At 48.9% G+C, this 18,283-nt stretch overlaps 1 protein-coding gene across 1 annotated transcript in view; it reads right to left on the bottom strand.

The window, feature by feature from the left end:
• Positions 1-18,283, bottom strand: part of USP34 (ubiquitin specific peptidase 34) — a 2,509,780-nt gene that overhangs the window by 1,708,579 nt on the left and 782,918 nt on the right. The window lies entirely within an intron of this gene.

Below are 18,283 nucleotides of genomic sequence, written 5' to 3'. Positions count from 1 at the left end.
GAATAGATACCAAAGCACTATCTCCAAAGGTGAAGGATCGATGGGAGTGGGGTCAACCAAAAAATACTTCAGGACCGAAAGTGAGAAATGCCCTTCTCGTTGCAACTGGTCGTCAAGCAGTGATACTTTGTGAAAATGTGCAGGAAAAGAGGTTGAGGAGTTGGCTTACTAAAGGAATCCATAGTGTTTTTTTTCTCTGGCCTTACCCCAGTACTAGTGGACCATCAGGTTTTGAGACTGCTGCATCTGTTTGGTAGGGTTGTCACTGACAAAGAAAATCCTCTGGAGAATCTTCAAAAGCAACAAAACTGTCAGTAAACCTTGGAGGTTCAAAGATTCTGCTGTTGCCTTCCTGGCTTTAAAACACTAAAGGGCTCCATCAGCTTTGTCCCAAATAATTTAGCTCCATCAGGTTGGCCTGCACATCCATGGAGAATCCTGGCATCCTAAGAGAGACATGGCAATGGATGGAGACCAAAGTGCCCATTGCTCATGCCACAGACTCGGCAGTGTTCAAGACCGATTTAAGAATATGCCTGGGAGGCATTCAGTCCATCGCTCAGCACTTCCTCAAAGTACTCACAGATGTCTTGCAGGACGTTTGTTGTGAATAGCTGGGTCATATTCCACAGCGTGTGCATGTAGCTTGCCAGAAGACAGTTGACATTCAAGCGCCATACTGCCAGCAGAGAAGATTTTCTTCCCACATAACTCCAATAATTTGAACTCCCTGTCTGACGGCACTTTTGAGAATGTACCTTGGGAATGGACTGAGGAGAAAGATGCTAGGATCACCAGACTTTCTGAGGAAGAGTTGTTGTCAGGTTAGACAGGGCCCACAAGCACAAAGTCTCCATTTTAAACCACACGTTTAAACTTGACTTCTTTTCGGATGGTGGCTTTCTACATGTGTTTCACGTACATGATAGCCTACATGGAAATTATTCTGCAAGCAGTACATTTCTTGGTAGGCTGATCACTAAGTTGGCTAGTACACTTCGTCCAAGGCTAGGAACATTGAATGTGATGCCCTTTCATTTGGTTGTTCTGATGGAGACAGCCCTAACTTGCAATCACATCACCGCTGCACCTCTGACACAGTGAGATTGGTAGAGTACTTTTAGTACATAAGCCGCCTCTGAGCCAAATTCGGCAGAGGAGCACTTCTGTGGATTATTCTGGAATGCTGTGCTTGTGACTAAGATGCAGCCATGCTGACTCTAATCTCCATCCTGCAAAGGATGGTAGCCTGCTCTACACCAGATGGGCTTCCTGATGCATCATACACAGGTATAGGGGGTGGGTTGTCCCAAGAGAACTGGAAGATACTCCCACTATGCTGTCGTTAGTGTAGTGAGCATTATGTAGGAGTATAAATATATATACATATGATTCTAATTAAAGATTTATATAATCACATTACTGTTATAATGGTTGAACAGTTAATCTTCTTCACCATTCTTGTATTGCTGGTTACAATGCTATGTTTCATTCTGCTAATAACTGCACCTTACGTCTTTTACATAAGAATAGAATTGCTTCAAATAATGTAAAAAAAGCCAAATTTGTACCTTTCTTGTGCCCCCCTTTTGTTGTGCCTGTGTAACAAAAGGGTAAGATTGGTTTCTACGATTTCCTTGGGGAATTAGAAGGATCATGTTCTGAGGTTGCAGAAACCATCTGCTACCCTGGTATGGTTGGAGGTTCAGATAGGGCACTGTGAGCTAGCTAGGAATTGGCGCAACATATTATGATGGTGTGAGTGGAATCGGTCCCCATATTCTGACGATTATGTTGCTGGGTTACGTAGTCCTACTTCATTTGTAGGAACTGTAATTTGTAGGAATTTGTAGTCCTACTTAGTTTGCAGGAAACTTAATTTGTAGCCGCCAAGGTTCTAGGTCAGGTACTTATTCAACGGGTCTCCTGAATAGTTGTTGAATGTGCCCAATGCCGCTAGTCACCTTACATGGAGACTTCCATGGTGTTAGTGATCAATCCTCATCAGCGAACCCGTATTTCTGTTTGAAGGTTATTTAAAACTTTAACATTTTAAAAGGATCACCCCACAACAGTATTTTCCTTTCTCTAAATTCCATTCAATAAAATTGGCGGTAGCAGCAATTATTCCTATTACAGACAAGCTTTAACTACAATGTTACAACAACGACGACTCCCTCTCACGTGGGGGGAGGTTACCTTAGTGGTAGAGGCCCATGAAGCGTACAAAACAGAGGTATTTTATTCATGGGTCACTTTTCCAGCAGCAGATGCTAATACATAGACATTTTACACATATATACAATATAGAGCCTGTGAAGATTTGGAAATACCAATAACATTTCAGGAACACCGAAATTAGTTCCGAGGAGTCCTACCACATCCACTAAACAATGTAAGACTGGATCCCCTCAGCAATGAGGGAGAGACTTGGCCAGTCCTAGCTGGCTATACAACATATCCAAACTTAACACCATTAAATGTTGTAGAACTCTGTGCACTTTATACAGGTCTAGTTAGACTGTACAGATATTTAACACAGTTTGCCATGCAAACAATAACAGCAACCCCAAGCTAGGGCGGTTAAAGCTGTGCAGCCACATATAACCAACCGTTCATGCAATTAGTCCAGTAACTATCAACACAATTATGGGTAAAGTTCCCACCAGATGGGAGGAAATTCTGTCCTAGATTGCACAAAAAAACAACCAGCTTGAAGCAGTATTACTCTATACGGGACCCCAAGAAAAACAGAATTCTCACAATGTGCCTCCCACTAGGGATGGCTCCTACAGTAGATGAATGTACCACTTGGGGCACAGTATTTGCTGCAATACATACCATAACCCACTTTCGCTGTTTTGCCTGAAGTGCTAAAATTCAAAATGAATACGGGGCTGCCACAGCCCTGGATTTGGGGATGAAATGAATTAGCAACTATGCTAGCCCCCTCAGTTATATTAACATAAAAGGGGCAGCAGCAGCATTAGCAGTACGCCAACACCTCACGCAGGTTCCTACTGTGGACCAGGAATGCAAATTACCTCAAATTATTGCTGAAACCTATACATCTATAGGTCAAGGTAATTTGAGAGCTAGACCAAATAAGTCACAGCTTAAAATGAGGTTGTGGAAGAGGTTGAGGTGGATACTACTTCGAACAAGGTTGCAGAGATTTGCTTCTGAGCCCAAAAGGACTATAGGCTCTCCCTTCGGCTGCGCTTACAACCAGTACAGGTTTCATCACTACATGAGGAGTAGGAGTAAGCAGCAGTCTCTGAGTCAGGGTGAATCCTGGAATGGGGTTGGGAGGTACAGTCGGTGACAGATGCAACTGCAGCAACCTGACTGGAAACCTCCTCGAATTCATGGGACCAGAGGGCACAAAAAGAGATCACAGAGGGTACCGAAAATCTGAAACATAGCACCCTTGAAGCATTTTATCTGCTGCGGAGTTACTGATGGTCCCGGAAACTTGGGGAGGATTGGGACTTACAAGGGGATCGGTTACTTGCTGGCGGACCAGGACCAAAATCTGGGGGGTACCCTATGCTTGCGTGACTTCTCCCGACATGAATGACGGGGAAAAAAGGGACCCATGTTTCGACTTCTTAATGGGCCTACCAAAGGATTTGGAGTGGGATGACCACCTCTCTCAGGTACTGCCTAAGGGCAGAGAATAAGTCTGCGACTTCAAACGGGAACAGGCTTTCCAAGCATTCCTGGGTTCTTAGTGATGCAGCATTTGGCTTATAGTATAGCTGCTCGTATTCATCAGAATGCATTTGCTGCACGACTTTGAATCATGCAAAGAGCCAAGACATCAAAGACAGACCTCGTGAGGGATCGCCACCCACATTGGTTTGTGGCAATCCTTGCAGGGTATAAAACCTGTCATTTTAGGAGAAGACATGTTGTAGTAAAGTGGCTCTGTATATACTGTTAGGTACAGTGTGCACATAGTCCACAGTCCCCAGAGGTTTGGCAGAGGCTAAAGTTAGATATAACCTTACTCTCTAAAGTGGTAGCTTGGTCGAGCAGTAAGGCAGTATCAGAGGACAGTGTAAAGCATTTGTTGCACACACTCAGTCAGCAAATGGTCTCACACACTCAAGAACTGAACCTAGGCCAATGGTTTTGTATAAAAATATATGGTTGTTTTATTTTAGAACCAACAATAGATTTCAAAATATACTTTCTCTGAATGCGAGGCTTTATATACATACTTTCAGTATGCAATAGGCTTTTGAATGCAATAGACACAGTTGTTGCAATAGGCAACACAATTTCAAACACAATAATACAGTGAGCTCAATGGGAATTTCTAATTAAATGCAATTAGTTACTTTGAGGATTACTTTTCTAACCACAGGACTGGATCCTGTATTCAGTCACGGGACATTTCCTGTTAACAGTTGAGTAAAAGTGTTTTGGTTACAGTAGTGATTTTGAAGCAATATTTTGGTATTTTAAAAGTTGACACTTGAAAACTTTTTCTCATAGAATCACCAATGTTATCCTATGGGAGGAATTTCACTTAGCAGGTAAGTGGGGTTATTGTTACTTTTTCTAACTCAGTGTTGGATCCTGGATCCTGCACTGGGGCACCACCTGTAAACAGTTGAAAGAATGTGTTTTGGTTATACAGGCGATTTTTAACGAATATTTGTAAGTTTGCAAAATCGACACTTAGAAGAAATTTCACAAAAAAACAGTCAATGGTTTCCTATGGGAGAAAATTGGGTTAGCGGAACGTATGGTTGTAATTAGTTTTCAGGGTCAGTGATGGGCACCAAGATCTAGCACTGGGATCTCTCCTGGTAGCGGGTGAGTAATTTCGTTTTCGTTACTCGGTTGATTTTAGGTGAATATTTTAAAGTTTAGAAACTCCACACAGAAGAATTTCCAAGTGAAACCAGTCAATGTTACACTATGGAAGAAAAGAGAGATATCGGCTTTTGGGTAAGTACTCGACTGGCAAAAGTAAGGTTCTGGGCATAGACTCAGGGGTCTCCCAGGGTCAGGTCAGTACAGTTGTTACAACCTCAGCGGCACAGGGGCAGCCGGGTGCAGAGTGAGTTAGGCCCAATGTTATCCTATAGGAGGCAGGGGGCGCTTGGTTGGTGGCTGCTGGCTAGCAGGCCACGCGACTGTGGGAGATGGGCTCCTTGTCACTTGCTCAGGGCAAATGGGGAAGTAGAGTGAAGTAGAGATTGCACTGCCAGGGGCACTCGGGCCGCTGGGTGCAGGATGCTTTTGAGCCGTCGGGCGCTCAATGGATTGCAATGGAGAAGCTCAAAAACGAACAAAGGCTGCAAGCTCGGGGACGAAGATTCTTTAGGTGTGACCACCACTTCGAGAGGTAAGTTGGGTAGTTGGAGGATAGGTAGGCACCCAGGAGATGGGCACAGGGGGCCGCAGGGCGCCGGCTGCACGGGTGCCTTTTGGTGTCGGGAAATCTTACCCTCGGCAGGACCGAGGTTGGAGGGGTCCCTGGTTCTGAGGCTGCAGGCGTCATCAGGAGCGTCGAGGTGGGTCCTTGGGTGCTGGATTCGGGGTCACAGTCACTGGGGAAACTTCCTCGGGGTCTTTGTTCACTCCAGCACAGGCCAGGCTTGGCAGGTGCAGAGTGTGCAGGGTTCGCGGTTCCTGGCTGATGCCAGAGGTCAGTTACTGGCTTTGAGTATCACTGCTCGTGGGAGTCCCAGTTGCTTTGAGTCACAAGGTAGCCAGGTTTTCGGGGTTTGTGAGGTTGCTGGCCACTGGAAATGCCAGAGTTTAGCAGGAGCAGGTTCGAGGGTCGACAGGCCGGTAGGGCTGGGGACAAAGCAGTTGGTGTCTTCCTCTTCTTAGCAGCTGCACGGCAGGTCTTCTTGTCTCTTGATCTTCTTTGCTATTTCGGAATCTGGATCTCAGGAAGGAAGGTTCAGGGTGCACCTAAAGAACAAGTTACTTACCTTCGGTAACGATGTATCTGTAAGAAACATTAGCTAGTTAGATTCCTCACCTTAGAATATCCCCAGGTGTCAGGCTGGATCCGGAAAGATTTTTGTAGCAATACCCCTTGCGCGTCGGTAGGCGTCGTCTGCGGCTCCGCGTCCGTCGTCGGCGTCGGTATGACGTCGGAGTACTTAGACGCCGCCCTCGCGCGCTGACGTCAGTTCTTATACATAGCTTTCCGCGCCAGGGACGCTGAGCCATGCAAGAGACCGACACTGGTGCCAAAAAATCTAGGGCCCTTGAAGGAAGAACCTTAACCCTAGATGTCGGGTCGCAGAACGGGGAGGCTGGATGGGTCGGTGAGGAATCTAACTAATGTTTCTTACCGATACATCGTTACCGAAGGTTAGTAACTTGTTCATCTGAAAGAAACACGTTAGTTAGATTCCTCACCTTAGAATAGATACCCCAGCAATACCAACCCCGGTGGTGGGTCTGCGAACCAAGATCACACCAGAAAGTCCTGGAGAACAGAACGGCCAAAGTGACCATCTCTCCGGACTTGGCTGTCCAGGCAATAGTGCTTGGCAAACGTGTGCAGTGAAGCCCACGTCGCCGCCTGACAGATGTCCTGCAAGGGGACTCCCCGTCCCAGGGCAGTTGTCGCCGCTGTGGCCCGAGTGGAATGGTCTCTCAGCCCAACAGGAGGGACCTTTTTCGCCAAAGAATAGCAGATCTTAATACACAACACGACCCATCGCGAGATGGTCCGCTTGTGCACAGCTTTACCCTTCTTAGCACCTACATATCCAACAAAAAGTTGGTCGTCCACCCGGAACTGTTTTGTGCGGTCCAAATAAAAGGACAGCGCACGTTTTGGGTCCAGACGGTGGACCTCTCTTCATCTTTTTAAGGATGCGGAGGCGGAAAGAAGGTGGGCAGCGTGACAGATTGCCCGATGTGAAAGGGAGTCACGACTTTAGGAAGGAAAGAAGGACATGTCCGGAGGACAACCTTATCCGGATGAACCGAAAGGAAGGGAGGCTTAGCTGACAGAGCCTGGAGCTCACTCACCCGCCTAGCGGAGGTGATAGCTACCAGGAAGGCAGTTTTCAGAGTCAGTAGACTAAGTGGACAGTTGTGAAGGAGCTCAAAGGGAGCGCACATCAGAAAAGTGAGAACAAGGTTCAAGTCCCACTGAGGCATTACGAAGGGGACAGGAGGGAACATATTAGTAATGCCCTTCAGAAAACGGGAGACAACAGGGGACTTGAAAAGAGAAGGCTGATCAGGAAGCCTTAAGAAAGCGGAGATTGCAGCAAGATAACCCTTCAAGGTGCCCAGAGCAGAGCCCTGCTGGGCCAAAGAAAGAAGAAAGAGTAGAACCTCAGAAAGAGGGGCGGAAAGGGAATCCACAGCCTTTGCTGTGCACCATGCCACACATTTGTTCCACCGGCAGGCGTATACCGTCTTTGTGGAGGGACGCCTGGCTGCCAGAATGACATCACAGACGTCAGGAGGCAAGTCAAATGGCATCAACTGTCGCCGCTCAATCTCCACGCATGGAGGTGGAGGCTGGACAGGTTCGGGTGTAGGACTGTCCCCTGCTGCTGCGACAGAAGGTCCTCCTGAAGAAGCAGACATATCGGGGGATCGATGGACATACTGAGTAGCTCGGGATACCAGTACCTTCGTGCCTAATCCGGAGCCACCAAGATGACTTGGGCCCAGTCGCGCTTGATCTTCTTCAGCACTCTGGGCAGAAGTGGTATAGGCGGATAGGCGTATAGAAGACCGCAACTCCACTCGTGACAATTAGTGTTGCATAGCCAGTGCCGCCTTGGAAATTCCAACACGCAGAATTGCTGACATTGCACGTTTTCTTCGGTGGCGAACAGATCCAACCAAGGCTCTCCCACCTGTTGAAAGAGACCTTGCACCATCTCCGAGTGAAGATACCATTCGTAATCCATCATGCACCTGCTGCTGAGTTCGTCCGCCCTGGCGTTCAGTGAACCTGCCAGGTATTGAACCACCAGGGATATGCCCAGCCATGTCCCGAGACGCAGGGCCTCTTGACATAGGGTCCATTACCCCACCCTGCCTTGTTTGTTGCAGTACCATATGCCGGTGGTGTTGTCCGTGAACACCTGCACTACTCTTTACCGGATAGAGGGAAGGAATGCTTTTAGTGCAAGACGGATCGCCCGAAGCTGCAGAAGGTTTATGTGGAGCTCGGACTCTGTCGGAGACCAGAGGCGTCTGACCTCCGCCTCTCCCATGTGCCCGCCCCCATCCCAGAAGGGATGCGTCTGTCACCACTGTGTTTTCTAGTTGGGGAAGGGAGAGGGATCTGGCATTGACCCAACCCTGCTATGTGAGCCACCACTGCAATTGTCGTGCAGTGGCCTCCGAGTTCTGGACGCAATCGGACAGATTCCCCTGATGCTGCGTCCACTGGAACGTCAGGTCCCACTGCAGAGCTCGCAAATACCACCTGGCATGATCGACCAGCAGGATGCAGGAGGCCATGAGGCCCAGCAGCCTCAGGGTCAGCCTGATCAAAACCCGGGATAGAGGTTGAAAGATCAGAATCATAGCCCGAATATCACAGACTCACTGTTCAGGAGGATAAACCTGAAACTGCGTTGTGTCCAGAACCGCTCCGATGAAGAGGAGCTTCTGAGAGGGTGTGAGAAAGTGCCATCTTTCTTGAATGGTATGCCCCCACTTTTTGCTGAATTGCTGACTGTACTTTGACTGAGTGTGCCCTGGACTCCTGCCAATCAGGTGCCCAGGGCCTATGTTCCTTCCCTAAACAAAAACCTCAAACCCAAATTGGCAAACCCTGGCCACTTCAGTCCCTGGTAAATGGTACCCTAGGTACCCAGGGCAAGACAAAACAAAGTCGACTTGGCACACATCCATGGGTGCCATGCCCACCACCTACACTGCCCTGGCAGACTTCAGCCACCCCTCTAGCTGGGTGCCCTTTGCCAGTGGTGTGGGCACAGGAGCATGAGCCCTGTGCCCCTACAGTACCCAGGTCCATTCCTGAGCCCTGTAAGTGCAGTGCTGCCATTTAAGAGTACATGGTGCTGAGAGCTCAAACACGAACTCCACAGCACCATAATGGCAACACTGAAGACTGAGAAGTTTGCTATCAAACTTCTCAGCACATTAAACCCGCACTGATGCCAGTGTGGGATTTAATGTACCAAACACCACAGAGGGCATCTTAGAGATGCCCTCTGAAACCTAACCTACAATCCGCGTCTGGTCTGAGAGGCTGCCTAGGCTGCCACACAGCAGACATGTTGCTAGGCCCCTGGGTAGGAGAGCCCCTGCTCTCCTGTGCCTGCAACAATGCACAACCTGGGCGAGGTGCTAGGTCTCCTCCCCAGGATGGACAGGGGGAAGCTTCAAAGGCATGCCGCCTCTGTGAGCTTCCCCAGGCCACTTGCAACCCCCACTCTGGCGGGAAGCCTGGCCGGAAACCCCAAATAAGGACAGGGGATGTGCCAGCCTGCCAACCCCACCCCTCAGGTGGGGGAGGCGAGGTGAAGCACATCTTCGGGCGCTCGCCATATTGAAGACGGGAGGCCCTACTCAATCAGGACTAGGCTACTGCCCCCCCCTCCCACAGGAGAGTGGCAGAATAGGGGGTGTACACATCCCAGGACAGGGACCCATTGGTCCCTGCCCTTTACCTACCTGTAACACCCCTAGATTTAATATTTAGGGGCACCCTGAACCTTCCTTCCCCAGATTCCGAAATACAAAGAAGAGCAAGAAGAAAGAAGACCTGCTGTGCAGCTGCTAAGAAGAGGAAGACACCAAATGCTTTGGCCCCAGCCCTACCGGCCTGTCGACCCTCTAACCAGCACCTGTTACAACCCGGCACCTCTTGTGGCCAGCAACCTCACAAACCCCGGAGGAACTGGCTACCTTTTGGCTCTAAGCACCTGGGAGTCCCATGAGCAGAGGCTCTACTCAAACTCAGCTTCTAATCCCTGGCATCAGCCCGGAACCACGAACCCTGCACACTCTGCACCCGCCAAGCCTGGCCTGTGCCGGAGTGAACAAAGACCACGAGGACGACCCCCCGGCGACTGTGACCCCGAGCCCAGCACCCAAGCACTTCTCTTGACACTCCTGACGACGCCTGCGGCCTCAGAACCAGCTACCCCCCAACCGCGATCAACAGAGGGTAAGATTTCCCAACACCAAAAGGCACCCCTGCACCCGGTGCCCTGCGCCCAACTCCTGGGTACCTACCTATCCTCCAACTACCCAACTTACCTCTCGAAGTGGTGGTTGTGAGAAGTTGGCCTGATATATGATGTCACTAATTCTAGTGTACACCTTGTATCAGTCCAAACAACCCTGATGGTGATTGGTTGTAAAGTCAACCTTATAGACCAGCTATCCTAGTGGTAGCATGGACAAGAGCAGTCTTAGGCTAAACTCTGAATGGCATGTGAAGCCAGCTGTTATACCATATATAATCCCTTGAATACCAAATGAAAGGACACCACAACAGATATATGTAGGAGAGTAGGGTCTGCTTCCTATGTTCACCCCCACTTTTTGCTTTTGCTTTACTGGTTTTCGACTTAGATGTGGCTGTGGGCCTGCTAATCAGACCCACAGCCCTGCTGTTCTCTCGCTAAATTAATACTAGGTACTATAGGTGCATAACCCAATTGGATAGGATCACCTTATTGGCCCCTGTACAGTGTACCTTAGGTACCCAGGGCATAGGTGTACCCTAGGCCTACCAGGGGCTGCAGCATGTATTATGCCACCCCTGGCCTGGGGCCTTCCATTATGACACAACTGGCTGATCACTCAGCTGGGGCAAGGTTGTGTAATCACCCCTTGCTTAGGTGTAGTATTCCTATACCTACATTATATATAGACACATGTGTACCTATCAGCCACTCCTATGGCAGGCCTTAACAATCCTGGAGGCAGAGTGCTTGGTAACATGTGAGATGGTGCTCTAGCATGAGCTGAGCCTGTCTGCAGCTTTCGGAACCATGTCCTTATAGCTGTTCTATCATATAGCCTACCATATACTCTTAAAGTGCCTTATAATCTTAAACGGTTATGGTAACTATGGTTTGGCTTTATCAAAACATGTCGTGTAAGGTGTCTAACACTTTGGAATAATACCCCCATCCCATTTCTGGGGATGAGGATATTACCCCTCCCTTCTAGAGGGAGAAGACATGTTGAAACCTACTTACCCGGTTAAAATTAACCAGAGCCCCAGCATCACAAAATGGATGCTGATGCCACAACACAAGTCTGATCTCCTGCTGCTGGGAGTGATCCCGGCAAGGGAGGCTTGGACAATAGGTTTCCTGCCTTGGGAGGTGCGAGCACCACCCCAGACAGGCCTTAGTGTATTGGGGCAGGGAGGGATGAAAGAAACGAGACACTGCCTGGGGCACACAAGGTGTCCCATGCATAGTCCAGTTCAAACCGCACTCCAGCCCCAGTCCTGGCGCGAAACTGGACAAAGGGAAGGGGGTGTAACCACCCCCCTCCCAGGTCCCTCCCATAAGGCGTGACCTAGCAGGCAACCCAGCCCCCCAGATTAGTATAAGTGTGGTAGCTGGGCCCCAGGAGATTAGATTATCCTGAACCTGCAACTTGAACAGAAACTCTGGACCTTCGACATTCGACGAAAGAAGAAGACTGAAGAATCTCCCTTGTGGCCAAGGAGTGGCTACCCTGTGCAAACAGGCACCATCAAGAGACTTACCCTTTGCTTTGCTGAAGTTCTACGAGGGACCGACTGCAGAGCCTGACCAGAGCCTTGACTTCCAGACTTCTCCGACCCTGATCCACATCCACAGCCGAGCTGAGATCCGTGGAGGCGACGAGAGACGTGGGACCGGCTACCTGGGAAAAGTGGCGAGTATCTTCCAGCGCAGCTTCTGAGGTACCCTCGAAGTTGTGCACCGGGGATTGAGAAGCCCCAACCCCAAGCACCATCTGCACTGAAGATCAGCCCCCCACACTCAGTCCTGCATGGGGCCCTTCTGCATTTTCCTGCTTGCCGCGTCTGTCCGGTTGCTTGCCTGTTGGCTAACGGCCTTTGCGATGACACACCTTTGAATTTCCACTGCTGGTTTGGCTCCTCCAGACTCCAGACTGGCTCCTGCTCCCTCTGCAAAAGAGAAGCATCCCAGACCTTCCTGGTCTGCACCAGAAGCAAGTCCTCCATTCTTCGTGGGTTCCGCTTGCCAAGGCTTGGTGAGTCCTAGTTCGACTTCGTCGCCGCCGACAGCAAGAGCCTTCGTGGGACAGCTCGCCTCCTGGTCCTGGTCATCCTCGACGTCTCCTGGTACCCGTGGCTGCTGCGACAAGCTTCACCTCTTCACCTGCATCTTCACGACATCGCCTGGTTCCTTCCTGGTTCCACGTGGTCATCGGCTAGTGACCCAGACTCTGTCCCTTCTGCTTGCAGGTATCCTTCCTTCTTGATCCCGGCCTTGGGATCCACCGGACACTCTTCACTGACTGCCTGTCAGCAACTTTCCTTCAGGCATCCATAGAAGTCCACGACGAAACCAGACGCAAGTTCACATCTATGCACCCGCAGCCCGTGGGCTAGGTAACTTGGGTACTCCGGTGCTCACAAGGGTATTGACTATCCTAGGGTCTAGTTTCCGAGTCTCGACTTTCTAGCTATACCAGAAGTGTCCTAAAACTGCTTATTTCTAACTGCTAGTGATTCTATCGACTTTTACGCATTACCCGTGAGTGTTTCCACTCTGCACCTGAATCCCGTGGGCCTCCCACTTCCTAACTGTTGGTAGTGTAGTGTAGCCCCAGCGATTCCCTAGGCCTAGGCCTATTCTATTTCCGTGACAGTGGTCCTTATACCACTTCTTTAGTATATGGTTTGCGTGGCCCCTAGGGCCTAACTGTATTACTTACCTGTGTGACTTAATGTGTGCTTAAATAAGACTGTGTTGTACTTACCTCGAATCTCATAAAGAGTGCTGAGGGTTGACTAGAATAAATACACTTTATTTTATATATATATCTGTTGTGGTGTCCTTTCATTTGGTATTCAAGGGATTATATATGGTATAACAGCTGGCTTCACATGCCATTCAGAGTTTAGCCTAAGACTGCTCTTGTCCATGCTACCACTAGGATAGCTGGTCTATAAGGTTGACTTTACAACCAATCACCATAAGGGTTGTTTGGACTGATATAAGGTGTACACTAGAACTAGTGACATCATATATCAGGCCAACTTCTCACATTGGTGAGCAGCGGTTGGGATCTGAGCTTGCTGTTGTAATACCATTGTAATCTTGAGATACTAAATTGAAAGATCACACAGATATTGTCTAGGTACATATAACATAGATTATAATACTTAAGTCGTACTGGACTTGGTTGTTGTAGGTTGAAGGGCCTAACACACCCTGCCTACAACTACTAGAGAGGTTTAGTAGATACAACTAGTGTAGGTAGGTGCACACACCACACCCTCACTAGATAATGTCTCTGGGAGGAGATCAAGTAGATTCTCTCTCAGGAGGGGTAGGTCTGAGAAAGATCCCCTCTAGATATGATACCCTAACTTTTCAGGAGATGAGACAATTGTGTACCTCCAGAAAGTTAAAACAGGGTGCAAACCCTACCCTCCTTCAGCTAGTAGAGATCCTAGAGTAATATGATGCTCTTAGGGCCTCCCAGGCTGGTACCCTAGGTACAGGGGAGGGTCTACCCACTACAGATGAGTCAGATGGGACTTCAGATGAGGAGGTAGACAGCCAGGGCAAAGTAGGAAGACTTAGCCAGGCTAACTTAGGCTTACATGGGAGTCTGCATGGGCTTCCCCCATTCAGACTCCCAAGTGGACTTAACCAGAGAAGCAGGAGAGACAGATCCCCTTCAAGGGAATCCATCCACTCCCATGTCTCTAGCATCTCTAATGCCTCTTCTCACAGGGGAATGACTTCCCCCCCCAGAGAAAAGAGCATGAAGCCAGAATGAGGGAAGCTAATCTAAGGATTGAGAGGGAAGAACTTGCCCTTGCCAAGGAGAAGCTTGCTCTGGCTAGAGAGCAAAAGTTAAGTGGGTTAGAACCCACTGGTGGTAGCAATATCCCTAAGGATAGAGACAGGACCTATGATAATAGAAACCTGAGCAAGATTGTCCCTCCCTACAAGTGTGGGGATGACATCCACAAATGGATAACTGCTTTGGAGAGAGCTTGCAAAGTACAGCAGGTACCCCAAAGTCAGTGGGCAGCTATCTTGTGGCTCTCCTTCTCTGAGAAAGGTAGAGACAAGCTCCTCACAGTTAGTGATGAGGATGCTGACAATTACACTGTCCTGAAGAGTGCTCTAATTGATGGGTTTGGCCTAACCACTGAACAATACAGGTTGTTGTTCAGGGATACCCAGAAGACAAAGACTCAGGACTGGACTGACTTTGTAGATTGTGCCACTAAGGCTCTGGAAGGCTGGCTAGTGGGAAGTAAGGTTAAGGACTATACAGGATTATATAATTTGATCATGAAAGAACAAATCCTTAACAACTGTCAAAACCAGCTACTGCATCAACACCTGATTGATTCTGATCTGACCTCTCCCCACGAATTGGGCAAGAAGGCAGATAGATGGGTCAGGACTAGAGTTAAGCAGAAAAACCAGAACCAGGGCGGTGATCAGAAAAAGGCAGACCAGAAGGGTAATGATCAGAAACAAAAAGACCAGAAATCTTCACCAGGCCCCCAAAAGGCTCAGGGGGAGGGTGGTCCCAAAAAGGATAAAAAGAAAGATGGCCAAAAGAAACCATGGTGCAACTATTGTAAGTCCAACTCACATTGGTTTAGTGAGTGCACCAAAAAGGATAAGACCCCAGCCACCATTGCCCCTAAGGCAACTGTACCCCCTAGTTCAGCTGTAAGTGGTGGTTCCCAGCAAAAGGGTGTAGTAGGGTTAACCCTGGGAACTGAGGAGGATTCTGGCCTAGTCAGGATACCTACTCAGGCTGTTCTGATCTGTGATGGGGACATAGCTTTGTCCTCTACTATAGGCCCCAGTAACCTGGGCAAGTATAGACAGACTCCTTTTATCAATGATAGGCAGGCTCAGGCCTACAGGGACACTGGGGCTAATGTCACAATGGTGACACCTGCCTTTGTGGACCCTGGACAGATCATACTAGGTGAGAACTACCTAGTGACCAACGCTAGCAATGCCACTACCTCCCATAGTGTGGCAATTGTTAACTTCTTCTGGGGAGGGGTAACTGGCCTCAAGAAAGTTGTTGTTAGTTCAGACCTTCCTGTGGAGTGTTTACTGGGCAATGATCTTGAAACTTCAGTTTGGTCTGAAGTGGAGTATAGGACCTATGCAGAAATGCTGGGGATAGGTGCACATGAATATCCGGGACGAGGAGGACAGATCGAGGCTGACTGCGGGAGTGTGCGAGCATGGAAAAACTATAGCTCACTACCCCCCTCCCGGACCCATGATGTTAGTAACATCGAGTACTTAAACTTTTATAGCCCCGGAAATACTAGGATGGCTATTCGGTAAAACCGTGAGTTTTACCATTTTGATCTCCACAGGTTAGGGTGCGCCTTAGCGTGCGCATACCGCCGTGGAGACCCTTGTGGTCCTGATGAAAGCTTAGCCAATTGGGCAAATTTAAGCAGAAACATGTCATGTCGACTTTATCACTAATTGGTTAAGCTCTGGTTAACCTAACAAGCCAGAACTTGCCCAATTCACGTTTTTATTGGTCTTTGGTTTGCCGACATTAAATAAGTTGATGGTTAAAACCATTTACCTTTTAATTCCACTCCCCTCCACATTCAAAAACCAGCTCCGCTGTAATTCAGGCGTTGTAGCACACCAGAGAGGCACTCGGCCTCTCTGGTGGGAACCCGATGAGGAAGCATGTCACCAACTAGGTTGGTGAGTGAGGGTTCTTTTAACAATTCCTTTTGGTTTTCGCCCGTGTCTTTTTGCTCCTTCTTTTTCCCTTGTCACTCTTTAGTTGTTTAACTGATAGGTGCACATGTCCTTGCTGTGACCAGGTCACAGGCCAAAAAGTGCACCACTGAACAAGTGCTGGATTCTGGAACTATGGACCAGTCACAAACCAAGAGAAAGAGCAGTAGGGTAAAGGCTGTGCCTTCCCCCCTGCCTCAGGCACTGGATCAGCCCTCACAGGAGTATGATTCTGAGAGCCCTGAAGGAACTGTCCTAGAAGAACTTGAACCTGATCAGGTTAAGTTTCTTGGGACAGGGGGACCTTCAAGGGCAGATCTGAGGCAGGCACAATTAGACTGCCCCTCTCTTGAACCCCTCAGACAGCAGGCTGCTACTGAGGCTGCAGGGAATGCTCAAGGTACCCATAGAGTGTATTGAGATGAAGGGCTGCTGTATTCAGAGGCTAGAGACCCCAAGCCTGGTGCATCCAGGAGGTTGGTCATACCACTGAAGTTCAGAGGCTTCCTTCTTACCTTGGCCCATAATATTCCCCTTGCAGGACACTTAGGCCAGAACAAGACTTGGGACAGACTTGTCCCTCACTTTCACTGGCCCAATATGTCAGAAGATACCAAGGAGTTTTGTCGCTCCTGTGTCACCTGCCAAGCCAGTGGCAAATCAGGTGGCACCACAAAGGCCCCCCTCATACCACTACCTGTGGTGGGGGTTCCCTTTGAAAGAGTGGGCATAGATATTGTAGGACCAATGGACCCACAAACAGCATCTGGGCACAGATTCATACTGGTGATAGTGGACCATGCCACCAGGTATCCAGAAGCTATTCCCCTGAGGACCACAACAGCTCCTGTTGTGGCAAGGGCCCTACTTGGAGTATTCTCCAGAGTGGGCTTTCCAAAGGAGGTCATTTCTGACAGAGGAGCTAACTTCATGTCAGGATATTTGACTGCAATGTGGAAGGAGTGTGGTGTGAACTACAAGTTCACCACACCCTATCACCCACCGTGCAATGGGCTTGTTGAGACATTCAACAAGACCCTAAAGGGAATGATAAAAGGTTTACCAGACAAGCTTAGGCGAAGATGGGACATCCTTTTACCCTGCCTTCTGTTTGCTTACAGAGAGGTCCCACAAAAGGGGGTTGGCTACAGCCCTTTTGAGCTTTTGTTTGGGCATCCTGTAAGAGGACCCCTGTGTTTGGTGAAGGAAGGATGGGAGAGACCTCTCAGACAACCCAAACTTGATATAGTGGATTATGTACTTGGTCTCCGCTCCAGGATGGCAGAGTATATGAAGAAGGCTTCTAAAAACCTTGAGGCAAGCCAAGAACTCCAAAAAGCTTGGCATGACCAAAAGGCTGTGCTGACTGTTTACCAGCCAGGGCAGAAAGTGTGGGTGTTGGAGCCAGTGGCCCCAGCAGCACTCCAAGACAAATGGTCTGGACCCCACATTATTGTTGAGAAAAAGGGAGAAGTCACCTACTTGGTGGACCTTGGGACTCCCAGAAGCCCCCACAGGGTGCTTCATGTCAACAGATTGAAGGCATATGTTGACAGGGCAGACATGGGCTTACTCATGGCTACAGATGAGGGGCAGGAGGAAGAGAGTGACCCTCTCCCAGACCTGTTGACTCAGAACCCTGATGGCTCAGTTGATGGTGTGGTCTTTTCTGACAGCCTCACTGCCCATCAGCAACAGGACTGCAGGCAAGTTCTGAAATCCTACAGACATATGTTCTCTCTGACCCCAAGTCAGACAAACTGGTGCACCCATGAGGTGGACACTGGTGACAGTCAGCCTGTGAAGAGTAAAATCTACAGGCAACCTGACCATGTCAGGGACTGCATAAAAGTTGAGGTACAAAAGATGTTGGAGCTGGGAGTCATTGAACCTTCAGAGAGCCCTTGGGCTAGTCCTGCAGTCCTTGTGCCAAAACCTCACACCCATGATGGTAAGAGAGAGATGAGGTTGTGCGTGGATTACAGAGGTCTCAATGCTGTCACTAGGACAGATGCCCACCCAATACCTAGGGCAGATGAGCTCATTGACAGACTGGCAGCTGGTAAGTTTTTGAGCACATTTGACCTGACAGCAGGCTACTGGCAAATCAGACTAGCTGAGAATGCAAAGGCCAAAACTGCTTTCTCGACCCCAGGAGGACATTATCAATTTGTGGTAATGCCCTTTGGTTTAAAGAATGCACCTGCCACTTTCCAAAGGTTGGTGAATCAAGTCCTTACTGGGTTGGATGACTACTGTACAGTTTATCTTGATGATATTGCTGTCTTTAGCTCCACCTGGGAGGATCACCTGGTCCACCTGAGGAATGTTTTAGAGGCCCTGCA

The sequence above is a fragment of the Triturus cristatus genome, chromosome 6 (genome assembly GCF_964204655.1).
Source record: "Triturus cristatus chromosome 6, aTriCri1.1, whole genome shotgun sequence".
Lineage (NCBI taxonomy): Eukaryota > Metazoa > Chordata > Amphibia > Caudata > Salamandridae > Triturus > Triturus cristatus.
Note: the sequence above shows the minus strand (reverse complement) of the source record. Positions and strands in the feature narration are given on the sequence as shown.